This window comes from Varroa destructor, unplaced genomic scaffold (genome assembly GCF_002443255.2).
Source record: "Varroa destructor unplaced genomic scaffold, Vdes_3.0 BEIS01000005.1, whole genome shotgun sequence".
NCBI classification, from domain to species: Eukaryota; Metazoa; Arthropoda; class Arachnida; order Mesostigmata; family Varroidae; genus Varroa; species Varroa destructor.
The window spans coordinates 4,689,371-4,703,556 of record NW_019211458.1 but is presented as its reverse complement, the minus strand read 5'-3'; the positions used below and the strand labels follow the sequence as shown (position 1 = coordinate 4,703,556).

Sequence of the window (14,186 nt, the reverse complement as noted above, 5' to 3'; positions counted from 1 at the left end):
TATGGAATGTTTGAATAAAAATGAATAAAGCAAATTTGCTTTTGTTTTTATCTTAAATGAAATTTCCAGATTTAAAGATGTCTTAGTTCGATTAAATTCCAGAATAGTCTGCTTGAACGCGGACCAGGCGGTAGATCATATATCAACAGGAAAGCTAGCTCTCTGAATTGCGTATATTTTAAGCATGTAATCATTTAAAGTGTACTAGAACTTTGTTTAAGATGCTAAGCCGCCGTTTGCACATTAATGTTATTTTCACGTGTATAAGGTTCACGTTGAACAATGATACTATAGTTATTGATTGATAATTATATAACTATGATCAATGAAAGCTATGGCCACTATCGCTCCCACCAAGCACGATTGTAATTTTCCACTTGCTGCTTACAAGTATCATCGCTTTAATTTAGTAGAATGTCCTAGAAGTGCTTCGAATCTGCTGTCTCATCACAAACATTTTGCGTGCACAGTTTCGAAATTTTATTGGCGAGGGAAAGGTAAATCACGCAACAAGGTTAGTACTCAAACGAACATTTATTTTTATACTGTAATTTAATAACATTTTTATACTGTAATAAGTAACAGGCAATAGAGGTATAGCTAGGTAGGCTGTGGTCTATCTGCTATGGGGCTATTTTTATTACTGATTGAACTGGTCCACCTTTTACTGGTACTCACATATAAATAATACAAACCAAGGTTTGCTGTTGTGTTTATAGCTTGTATTTTTTATTTATTGAAGGATAATTGTACTTGAATTTCGTAGTTAGATTTGAAACTTTATATTGTTAAAAGCGCTGAGCCGTGAGATAGAAGCCGTAGATTGAACATACCACAGCTAAGCCGTTTAAACAAATACTCAATAAGCCAGCAGTGAGAACTTAAAAAGCTACCCATCTGATATTCCGTCAATTCAGTGGACATTAAGAGTGATAGACAGGCACTGCGCTTTTTGTGGCTGATTTGCGAAATATTACTAGAGTCACGGTATTTGCACCACTAGCGTATCCTAGTGCCACTTTGTTCACGTCATTTTCTTTAAGAGCCGCATAAACCCTCGTAATTCAAAATTGCAGCTTTGATGGAATTCCGTGAAACACTATTAGAATATATAAGTTAAGTTCGCCAACTGGAAACTGAATTTACTATCTTTGGTGATAATGTTATCTATCATTATTATTTAGGTCCTCTGGAAAAATAGTTACGCATTTGTTTGTGCCTTTGAACTAGTAGGCAAAATTTAACCGTTGGGCTGCGCTACTACCAAGTCTTTAACTCTCGACTGATGACACCATCTTTCGACGTGACCTGGATTACCAGTAGAATTGACTCTGCCTGACGGTCTCTAGCTCATCAACGTCGAACGTTTATCGAGCACTGTGTGCATCTGATATAAGGAAATAAAAACTGTATAAAGTTACTTTCGTGCCTTTTGTTGCAATGCCTGCAAATAGTTAAAAATATCATACCAATGTTTTATCTCTTCTAAAATCGCCGCAATTCTGTTGTCACCACCATGGCCTGCTGTTTTTGCGTCTAACTCAAAGTGTATTAATGCAAATATAAGACGACAAGAATATAGCAGGCATTTACGAAGGAAGGGATCAAAACGATTCAGACGGCTGTGAATGAAGGCACCTTTATGACGGACCATTTGTTTATTCTCGTGTTTCCCAGCAATCGTTACCGGCCGTAATTAGTGTGAAATCGAAACGAACATAGCGAAGTACGGAATATTGGAGCAAAAGGTGTGGGACGCTAAAGAAAGTAATTTTTACCTAAACTCAGATTTTTTGAAATATTATGATGTGCGGTCGATTAGCAACCAAAAAATTGTGTGAGCAAGCAAATGCCAGGCGGAAAGACTACTACTATAAGAAAAGTGGAACGTTTTTTTTTTCTTAGTAATAAAGGATGTCGAGGCGTTTCATTCAAAATTTCTGGACACACAATTTCAAAACTTTATTGGATCGAAATATGAGAGCTTGAGTGCTCCTCTGTCTCAATACTACTATTTTAATTTCGCGCACCAATGGAGACTATGTGCGTCTATGCATGTGTAATCCTGATAGATGATCAGAGACGCCTCACGAATAACATGTGAAGCAAAGTAGCAATAGCAAGTTATCAAAGAGTCGCGCTTGTGGTGGCGAAAAAAAATTATGTGTCGCGCCTGTAATAAATGATGTAACATTTCTATAGCGACATTGTATATCTGTACCTATAGCCGCACCAGTCTTTTAATTTAAGTCTGTCAAAAATAAACTACGAATAAATTCAAGGTGTGGGAGAACACTTTCTCCATAATGGATCATTTTAAAGCGATGGAATATATAATCTTTTCTATAGTTTCATATACTACATATTTTCTACCGGGGACCATTTAATAAACCAACAATTTAGTTGGTTCAAGCAACATATTAAGGTACCACAGATACTTCAGGTACTCAAAGAGATCCTAGAACGGGCGGAGCAAAAAGGGCTTAAATCGCTTTGAACTAGGGATTTTGTCTTTGATGAAGTCTTTGATGTTGGAAATTCTTTTAATAATATGAACTTGGGTGTCGTAAAAGATGTTCTGGGAAGAAAAAGTATTTCACTGTATCTCTGCCGGATAATTTCATTGAAGCTGAGAGATCGGCGAGTGGGGCCCGGTAAGCTATCGGTATTCCATAAGCCTCGATTCCTGGACACTTTTTCTAGTATCTGGTCTATGACAGGATACTAGAGCTGGAGGAACTCCAGAAACAGGTTGAAATGGCAGCTTGTGCGAGTGATCTTTGGCTGATGATTATGACTAGAACAGACAGCACCCTGCAGTATGCGGCTAATTAAAACTTGGAAAGAATAGCACAGGGCGAAACCATCTACAGTTGGCGTCTAAAAAAACTGAGGTTTTGTACCTAATAGGTCGAAAGAAAACAAAGGTACCTAGTAGTAGCACGCCACCCATTGGAAATCAGGAAAAACATGAAAATGAACCTGGACATGGGAAGAGATCATCAGGCTGGAGTACGTAGTCCGGGGGCTTAAAGGAACATCGGCAAAGGGAAAGCAAATATGGAGATAGTAGAAAAAAGGATAGAAACACGATAGTAGTATCACAATAGTTCCAACCCATCGGAATGTGTTAAGAGAGGTAAGTTATCAGGTTTACTCCAAAATCTGAGGTTTCGCCAAGTTGAGCTTGTTTTCATTCGCAATCACGCCTATATAGTCTAACCCGCATTTAGAAAACAGTTCAATACATTCTAGCTGTATTTATTGTGTGAAAAACGTTCCTTTATTTTCTTGGAAAAAATCTTAGGTGAAAACATACTTATTTAAAAAACAGTTTAAGTAATTTTTTTGAGAAGAACTAGCTAAAATATGTTTTAAGACTGTTACAAAGTAAAGCTATAATAGGTATATTATGAGAAGTAATTTTCTAGCTGCAAAAAGGTTCCGGGTTTTTAAACTATTACTATTATTCTCAGGACTATATACATGATGACAACTTTTTATGGTCAGGCGGTGTTATAACCGCATATAACCGATATGATACATCATATCGTTATAAGTACGCACTTCTTACGTAAGTGAAACTACCATAATCAGGCTTTATTTCAAAATGATTGGAACAGTTGTCTATTATTGCAATGAACTGTCGCATATTTTCTATTCCCTTTTTACATTTAATGTGAAAAAAAAACTTGTTAGGCTTGCTTCTCAGATTTTTTATACATTAGCGAAAGATTCCGACTGACAATAATGTAGAACACATGTGACATCTTTTGTAGTACGTTTTGTTCTATATCCTATTTCTCATCCGTCCCGACATTTTTTTTGTTACTTTACCGCACTCCGAACTACTATTATTTGGGGTATTCTGTCTGGTCCGATATTTGTTTAAAGTTAATGCTGTGACTTGTCTGAGTCTTCACTCGAACGTGACAGCCCTAAGTGCAGCATATATAGCATGGTTGTTGCTGACAAAGTAAACTCTGATTCTCTAAAGGATATCGTTCAGATTTTTGATAACAGCAGCCCGGAGAATTAAGTCGATGTCAAGCATATTTGTGCTATCGACGGACTCGTATGGCAAGTTTCACAATGAAACTCTATCTCAAATTCTTTTTTTCTTCGCTTTCAAAAATATGAAATTGGAAGCATAGCTCGTTCTACGCTCAGTTGAATCGACAAAATCACATTAACAGGCCCTGTGACCCGCCGCTTTTAGCACCCCGCTCTGCTTAACTGAACATTCTATATCCACAAGCAGCGCCACTGTTTAGAGCTGCAAGGGGCCAAATGAATAATAAGGAGCTTGTCGCTAATTTCGAACTTTTCGTCAAAGTGTATGCAGAACGCACCCGATTATCTATCTCTTCTAGCGGAACGAAGCAGAGAAATTAATAACACAATATGTGTTCGCCTAATTCTAATAACTCAAAAATCTTAGTATGGCGTATATGAATGCCATTGGTATTATATATAAGCAACTTTCTGGTAATAAGTAATGGAAACGCCGTCGCAAGGCTTTTTTAGGGATAACATGTTTGCAATTAATTATTCGTGGAAAGAGCAAAATAGATAGGAGGCTCCGGAAAAAGGATGGAGGATACACACTAGGACGTTAGGAATTCCTCTGAGCTCAGTAACCATGTTAGCCTATGTACTAAAATCTGTGTCATGCAAGCCAGGTGAGTCGATAATATCCGGTCTAATCTTTTACACTATTTTATTAGATAATCGGATCTTTCTTTGACACTGTTTAAATTTTTTGTTCCCTTAACAAACAAGGACATTCCTGTCACTCTTCTAGGAAAAATGAGCTACGTTTCCGTATTTTACGGATCAAGAAATGCATGTAAATAAGGTGTGTTCCGTACCGATGTTAAACATGTTCTTTAATTTTTCCATTCCTACCAGTTCTCACTCATCGTGTGTTATCTAATAGTATGAAACGAAAACGGCATCTAGAAATATTTGATCAATGAATAGTAAAGATGGCAAGGAACAGCACTGCGCTCTACCTATGCCAAAATTGTCCCAAGAAGTTTGAAATCCTTGATCTGCTATTCCTTAACTGTTCTGTACTCACTTCAGCAAATGCAAACGATGACGGCAAAGTCGAGTGCTTTATTACAAGACAATTCAAACGCTGCTGTAGGATTCCTCAAGGAGTAAGACCGTTTGACTCATCACTGAACGCAAAATGTTGAAAAGTAGTATATAGACAATGCAGAAAAAATTAAAGTCCTTCAAGTTAATAATACTTTCTAAAATAGGAGTAACTCCAAAGTTCGATTCGCAGCAACACAACAAGAAATCGTTAAATGGGTAGATTCTTTAATCGATTTTTCAACCGATCGCAATTTATTGGCAGAGTATTAAACATATATTATGCGCATGCAGGAAGGAAGAATTTGTCAGGTAAGACAGAAAAACAACGCTAAGCACACAAAGATCGAAATCGCTATTAGACGGAATAGAAGCAAATACTAAGATGTAGAACGAGCCGATGCTATATGGCCGCTTCAAAACTAGTACATACGTCATTAATAAATACAGCCGAGAAAAATTATCCGATGTCAAATATACATTTGATATCACTAAAGTCTAAACAACTCTCCTCTTGGTATTCTGGTGATCCATTCTATATGATACGCGAGACAATTTGTTCGACGAAAACATATGAGACAGCTAAATCACACTGTGAAAGACTTTTGGCTTTTATAGAAGTATATCCTCATTATCAATCACTTATAGTGGCCGGATTGACCTGTGTCATAGAGACAAAGCTGTAGAACATGTAAATGTAAAATAAGTGTTTTTAAGCACCGGTAAAAGTTAAAATAAAAGGCGTACCTATAGTATTTAACTACAATAAAATCATTACTACAGCTTGTGTGACCGAGACCCTCGAAGATTTAAATTCAGCAGACCTAATCTTCACCTATATATTTAAAATATGGCAGAAATGTTTTAATATTAATAACGAAACAAGTTCCATGCGCGCTGGTGAAGTTACCGATAGCAAATTTAGCTGATTGTCATTAACGTATTAACTTTATTACATACTTATGGCAGTACAACAGCCTTAAGAAAAATATGAAGCAGCTAGTCAGTGAATTTGGTAGTATATGTGATAGTACAAACCTGTTATGGACTGGAAGTAATGGAGCTGCTTCTGGATACAGTAAACAGTGTATTGTAAATAACAATGAAAACGACACCAAACGAAACCTCTTTTTTAATTTCAGAAGTGCTAGTAGCTGTTCTCGGTTCGCAACGATTCCCACCCGAGTATAAGACAGCAGCGCTGCAAGCAAGAGAGCTAGTCTAAGTAACATAAACTAGCAAAGATTGTTCGCCGAATGTCTCGTTATTGGCAATGCTTTTTTTTTTGAGACCTTAACATCCTGCTATAAAAAAATACTAATCGACCTTATAACGATATGTTGACATATCGCGCAGCTTACCAAAGGCTTGAGTAACTGTAAACAGAATAAAGAGAACTAGAAATTACAAACACTTCTGGCAAAATAGCACGTAAGGATACAATTACATCCGAGACTGAGTTCATCTTATTAGATAATTCCAACATGGCCTAGAAGCACGTATCGACAGAAAGAAAAATTAAAGATTAGTTCACTAGTATTAAAAAACGGAACGAATTAGTATAACGCAATAGAGGCTCACTAGAAAGCCAAGATTTATCAAAAAATTCTTGTATCACATTTTCCCCTTAAACCCTGAAATGTTACAGCCCTATACCCGTAGTTATTGTTTGAAATAGTCTCGTAGTTCTTCATAGATTTTTTTAGTTAAGAACATGCAAAAACATCTTGGGAAACTCGCATCTCACCACATGAACTATCTGGTATTATTTTTAAAATTTTTACATGGAATTTTTCTATTTTATCTGCGCCTTAGAAAATCTTCTACTAATTTTGCGAAAAATACCTATCTTGAATATCACCGCTTTCGTGCCCAAGGCACGTATTGCTCCTATATTTTAGCCTGCGTAAACTTCGAATTATTATGATCTTGATCTTCACTTCAGCAAATTACTCCTCGCTTTTCACAGAACATTTGTACGTAAAAAAATTCGGTATCGACGAGCTATTGCTACTAAACCATAAGTGATCTTTTTTGTATTAGGCCGACTTTTCGTTATTCATTTCTTCATATTTCTCGACACCGAAGACGAGGATTCTTTAATGAGGCTCCAGAAACAAATAGTCACGGCTTTGCCAAACTACAAACTCCGTTTGTAACGAAAAACTTTTTGTTTGTAACGACCCATATAGAATGCAATACAGCAAGTCTATGGATGTATACGCTGGGCAACCACAATGACGGATAGAATCAACACCGTAACTGACGCCTCGTTTCACTATTTTACACCCTCATAGATCCTAGCCCTCTACGTTACCTGAATGCCAACCTCGAACGTGGTGTGGTCCTTTGGATGTATTTTCGCCGATGAGAAACGTCTGCGCAATGTTCGTGTCCTTACTTACGTGAACCTGACGGACAACGTACGTAAAAAAAAAAACGATTTTTTTCTATCACAGCTTAAGCTTTTTAAATATCTGCCACTAATAGCATACTTAAACGCTGATATTGAAGACGTTTGAAAGAAGCTGTCTCTGGTGAAAGCTGTGATTCTTCTTATTAGAATTTAATAGAAATTGTGTATCCATAGAAAGTAAGTAAAAAAAAGAGTCGTACAGCAATACATATATTGATTTAAGTCAGACTCCATATTTTTTATTCTGCCACGTATTCAAGGGTAGGATTCTAAAAATCGTAGTCTCTGATAATGGTACGACAATGACATACCACTGGATAAAAAACGATCGACAAAGCTACGGATCAAGCCGCGAAAAAAGCAAACCCGTTAGCAATTGTTCCACGAGAACTTTAACGAACTCAAGGAAGAGCAAGATTTCCTCCACTATAGGTGACGAAATGTGGGTGTATCCATTTGACGGTGAGAGAAGTAGAATAGCCTCAATATTGCTAGAAAAGTGAGCTCAAAATGCAAAATTTATGTTAAAAGCTAGACTTCTTCCCAAATTCTTATACTATCAGGTAGACGTAAGTTATTCATACCGAGTAGCTCGACTGCTAGATATAGAAATTGCATAATCCTATTGGACAAAATAAGTTTGCACTTAAATGTAAGGTAGATGAAGATCTTTTACCATGCCAATGCGCCGATTTACATATTTCATTTTTGCCAAAAAAAACTTATCGCCTGAGTTGCCTCACCCCCACGATTTGCCACAATTCGCCCTTTATGACGTCTTCTGCGTCTCAAGGTTCAAAAAAGCTTACCTGAAACAGAGCTTTGAAAAGGAAAAACGAAAACTGAGCTAAGTTCTTTCCATTGAATTTAAAAAATATCTTAATGACCAGGAAAATAGCGGCACACGTGCACTAAGTCAGGATGATTATTCGGAAAGCGGTCACAGAATTTCGCTGATTGAGGCATGTGTAGTTAATAAAGAATACAACTCTAGACATTTTTTTTGATTTAGTAGAGCACAATACATTATTTAAATTATTATATGCGAAAATACATATCTGATATAAAATAGTTTCTCCTAATTGTCTATGTAACATGACATGGAAAAATGATATAATATTATTCTGCTAATAAACGATGATTTCAGAATTAAAGAAGTTAAAATTGTGAAAATAAGCAGGACGGCCGCTAGTTGCATAAAAAACAAACTTCGTGGGACATGTGCGCAGTCGCCTTAACGGTTAGAAGTCGAAATCCAGGTATACTATATTTACATCGTAATTACAAACGTTAAGTTTAGCAGCAAAAATAACGTTTATAAGCACTGGGAACTTTTTGTGTGGTCAAAAAGCGATTTGTTCTATCTGAATATAATAAACTTGCCCTATAACGATTTGGCATACTCGTACTATTGCCCTTACTGCAAAATTATCCGTAAGATGTTTTACATAACGTGTACATCGGAATCAACGACATTATGATGTTAAGAATGCTACTTGAATACTTTGATCATCACTTTGTCGAGTCTATGCTTCTTAGTGCCAGGTCCTTGAGGACAAAAAGGACCATATTATAATCAATGCACTGATTCGTTTAGGACAACTGTAACAAAGCGGCTGTACCAGGAAAGGTTATAGAATAACTAGCGGAATAATTTCAGCGTATAGGATGCGACAAACTTTTAGGATGTCAAGTCAGTGCCACGAGAGCGAGATCAAGGCACCGCTTAAGAGAGAGAGAAGCAAATTAATGTAAGGTAGATGCGCAAGCATAGGGTAATCCGATGGCAGTTTCATGAGTGAGCAACTGTTAACACTGATTTTGAATCAAGTCATGATTCGTGTCAGTTTGCCTTTATTGGTTTTCAGAAGCGAGCTTAAGCTTTCCCGTGTCCATCCAGGTTCCCATTTGTTTTACTGAAGCAGATACGGTCGAAAATGTCAATTAGATAACCTCTTTTTAGGCAAATTTTTACGCCTGTATGTACAGTTATTAAGTCTCTCGACTGGATTTCGTGTTCATAGCATCTTTTTTTGCGTAGACCCGTGCTCTTTAGTCGATTTGGCAGTCTAAATGTTTTATGCAGAGTATTTACATGATTATAACTTCTGTCTCTATGTTTACATATCTAACATTTTAATTATAAAAAAGGTTTTTCCTCTACACCAGATGTTCAAAATTATTTGGTGTTGCAGCGCATTGCTCTTCAATTAGGGTTTTTAACCCTTTCAGCGCCATCGGTTTTCTGACGTAGACGATTTATAAAACTATTTATAAAGATAAATATGCACGCAAGAAAAAGAGCATTGACCTCGGGTCTGGAAAACAGGCCGAGTATTCTAAACGATCCTTTCGTTTAAACCATCTATCCGCAAAAATCTCAAGATACGCTATTTCATCACGATATAAGTGATCAGGTGTTCTGTCCTGTTGGAAATAAATTCGCCGTCTTTCTTTCCAACAGGCGATTCAAGCTATTTGCGCCAATTACTGCACTGTCAAAAAAATGGTCCAATTAAACACCAAACCACACTAAAACTCCTGGAAAATTTGCACAATATTTCTGTATAACATGTGAATTTATGGGAATGTAGTTATATTCATTAATTTAATTTAAATGCAACTCAATGGCAACAAGCAATCTTCTTCGAAGGCTATATGTCCTGTAGACATTTTTTAAGTATCATTTGCAAAATGTTTTCAATCTGGGTCCTCTTCATCACTGGTGCTGGGATGTGACTTTTCGGTTTACATCATCTGAAATTGCGATGCATACTTGATTTACCGATGGTGCCAAGCTTACGACTTGGTTGTTTTACAGATTTCTCATTGTAACTTTTTACTACTGTTTCCTGGCTGGCTCCGGAACGTTGCGTATTTAGTTCCTATCTTCTCAGACTTGCCTTTTAACCAATTAATTGTAACTTAAATAAGTAAATCTATCCTAGATATTTTTCAATATGGTCTTTGTACTTTGCAAATGTAGATTTTCCAATAGCATTTTAAAACTGTCTGAACTAAAAACCTAATTTTGACCCAGTCATTATTTCCAATTAATTACGCCTTGACAAGTATGAACAAGCAAAAAACTACGGTCCATATACTATTCAAAATATGTATAAAATAGCATAGCTATTTGTGTTACATGTTATGACGACACATGTTTCTGCGGTACGGATTTGCTGGAGCAGGAAAAGGCTATAGGTAGCGTTATGTTTTCAGCGCAGATTTCTACAACCTGTTTAGACTAATATTTACCCATTAGATTTGTCTATTTCTTGGCGTTGCAAAGCTTTGGGAAAGTGCGTATATTTGCGTTACATATGCGGTAGTTGTAATAAAAATGCTTCGTTTTTATACTGCATATAAATAGATATAGTCGAATTAGTCCCTGAGAAGTCGCTATGGAAAAAAAGGCTTTCCAAAACAAAAGCTACTCCAACGCGACAATAGACCCCACCGCTTAAGGCCAATTTAAGAGAACAGAACTTTGATATGTTCAAATAACCGTAAATATGCTAAGCATTACCTTCTTATTGGCGATTCTGAACTGATAATATGATAATCCCGCCGTTTGTTCTCCATACTCACATTAATTTCCTAAAGAAAAGAGCTAACATGCAACGTAGATGCAGTTCTTTGACTTTGATTTTACGTATCAACCGAACCACGCGACAGAATAAAACCGAGATCTACGAATGTGGCACAGGTATTTTATTTGCTATCATTTGAAATTAGTTATATAAAAATAAAGACGAAAGTTATGAGCATATTTAGCGGGTCTTTACGAACTACGACATGTGAGTTCATGTTAAAATATGTCACATCTTTATATTTAGTGTTTTCGAAGGCAATGACAAGTGCATTCTTGTTTCGCGTTTTTTTTGCAGTTTGATAAACATACCGAGAAGTGCATTTCGTTTAGTTGGCAAACACACAAACGACGTGTTAAGATAAACCGTAACGGCAACTACAATCTGCGTTCGAGGGGCAGAGTCATAGTAGATACTGGGTGTACGTGTGCTCGCTGTCGTACACCCCCCTAAGCCACTAATCAAAAAGTAACTAGCAAATTCACGCACGCTCTCAGTTGCTACAATATGTACATGGCGGGGAAGAAATACATAGGCTAAAATTTATTAAACGCTACTGTTGAGAAACAATAGATGTAAAAATTTATCGGTGTGTTCATAAAGGACTCTTTTATTTTGAGCCCTAAACAAGAAATAACAAGTCATTAATTTTCGAGGAATAATCGACTAAAGACATCTATATTTTTCATTCACGTAGCTCTATTTGACGCGGCTAGATGGATTGCCGATGGCAAAAAGGCCAATCAGAGCAATTGGAGCTGCTTTTACAATTTTTAGCTAAACATCTATCGAATATTCAACTGTTTCTATAAAGAAAACAGGTATTGATATACAAATTAGTAGTACAATTAGTTGGACTTCTTAATTAAATTTAATTAATTCGTTTGGCCAGTTGAAGCGAACGAGTTTACATCGTCAAAAACCTAGTTACTAATGTTATTTTAAGGGACTAACGGATTTTCTTATAAATATCCTTATGACATCTCTTAAGCAGTTTTTATGACTGGAAATTGGCGCTGGAGCTATTTGCAACAGAGCCCCATCTTCTGAGGATGAACAGCTGCGATGCAGGAATGACATCATATCAATCCAACAATCCCGACTGACTATCAACCTATGTTACTCAAGGAAGAAGGCATGATCTTTAGAGATTAAGATACTGACGTAGTCTTTTGGCATGCATCAAACATTTAAACTATCAGCAGTTGCGGTGTTTCCCACAGCTCTGAGCAGTTGTTTCAACGTATTTTCATCCAAAATTTACTAAATATTTATAAAAACAAAAGGCTATCTGCGGAGGCCGCAGCGACCTCTTACATACTCTTGGGCTGCATTTTACTCTATTAGTTTATTTTTGTCCGTACACACCATTCCTTCTACAAAACGAAGCAGAAAGCACAATCTGAGTTGCTCCTGCGCAAAGAAGGACAATAACAAATACCAAATGGGACGTTCTAAGGAACTGTTTGATGCATAACACTTAGTGTTGATAAACAATTTAATAACCACTTGAGAATATGAAAATATGATATTTTTAGGGGTTTGACGCATTTAAGAATTTAATACGTTAGGAATTTCACACATTTATAGTACATTTATAGGCAGCATTGTGTGCTAACGAAGATTCATCATGAAAGCATATTTTCACTGCGCTGTTAGGTCACTTCATCAAGTGAGCTCAAAGAAACAACTTAAAAAAGTATGATACTTAAATCCTTAGCGAATTGAAACTGATTTGTACCGCGCTTAGAATCTAGCGCCCATCAACAGGGTATGTCCTTATAGGCGATAGTATTTCTTTTAGACGCTACGCTATGAGAGCATCATCATCAGAATTTCCTTCAAAAGCAACCTTACAACTCTTTCACATAAGCAAGTTCTTTTTGACTCATCTACGCCTTAAAATGTATGACGCCTTATGTAATGTAACTCAAGGTTGTCATTTTTAAAGTTCCATAAAACTTTCGGTTTGCTTTGGAACAGGCGAAATTGATACGAAGCGAGGCTACTTATTTTACCTCTTTACTGTTCAGTAGAATTTCGATGAAATGTGAAAGAGAGGCGCGAAGTCCCATATAGCATATAGTTAAATTTCTGTCGAAGAGAAAATAATGTGAATCAAACCGAAATAACCCATAGAGCCTTATCTTTATCCTACTCGTCAAGTAGGCTACACAAATTGATATATTTATGATTAAAGTTAATTGTTAATGGGTTCTGAATCTAACTCTGCTTGTGTAATAGAAGAAGTGCACAAGCCAAATGTTACCTGAAACTGCATATTAAGGTAAATTAAGTAGATGACTGGCGTGGTACCTATATTTAAGCGTGACTAGAAATACCTGATACTGTATATTTTGCTAAGTTGGAATATCGTTGTTGATCATTGAAAGAATCAGATTGGCCATTGATATTTTATCCTCGTTGTTGTTGTTCTCTGAGCAGGCGGATATTGTTGTTGAGGAACTAGATCAGCTGGATGTCTTACATAGTTTTCCTTTACCTCTCACTATGGTATTACGCCACGCGCATTTACCGCCGCGAAAAATGCGAATTGCATAAGAATATCTTGAATGGCTGCTTAGATTCGACCATAGATCATTTCCTCCATGACCTCACATCTTCCTACTATGACAATGGGTGCTATCTGGTCCAACGGAAAGAGTGATCTATGAGTATAGTAACAAAGCTGTCAATGCATTGTAAATGACAGAATAGCCTTCTGAAAACATTGTTCTCACGGCCAGTAGCGAGAAAGGCAAGTTTTGGCTTGGGTAATTCGTCAGCAGTTTGTTGACCTACTCTTTTCACGTGCCTTACCGTTGAATTGTGCTCATAACCAGGAAATCCTAACGCATTGTCCCATTCACAACTAATCTGAAAATAATTTTGGAACGAAGAGTGTCCTTAAACAGAAGTTCACATTGTATCAATATGAATATAGTACACTTATGTACTATAATTATATAAATTTTGTGCAAAATTTTCGAATTAATCCTCTAATAATGATGTAAAATGCAAGATCATTATATTTTTTAAAAAAGGACTCACGCCAAGCATCATATGAGCAATGT

General features: G+C 36.6%; 1 long non-coding RNA gene across 1 annotated transcript; it reads right to left on the bottom strand.

Annotated features, from left to right (window-relative positions):
* Window positions 1-6,141: 6,141 nt before the first annotated feature.
* On the bottom strand, window positions 6,142-13,986 carry LOC147755197 (uncharacterized). The gene is made up of 4 exons (XR_015328805.1): window positions 13,933-13,986; window positions 7,831-8,339; window positions 7,421-7,514; window positions 6,142-6,304 (listed from the first exon to the last, which is right to left on the bottom strand). It is a non-coding gene; the product is annotated as an uncharacterized LOC147755197 (long non-coding RNA).
* Window positions 13,987-14,186: the final 200 nt, after the last annotated feature.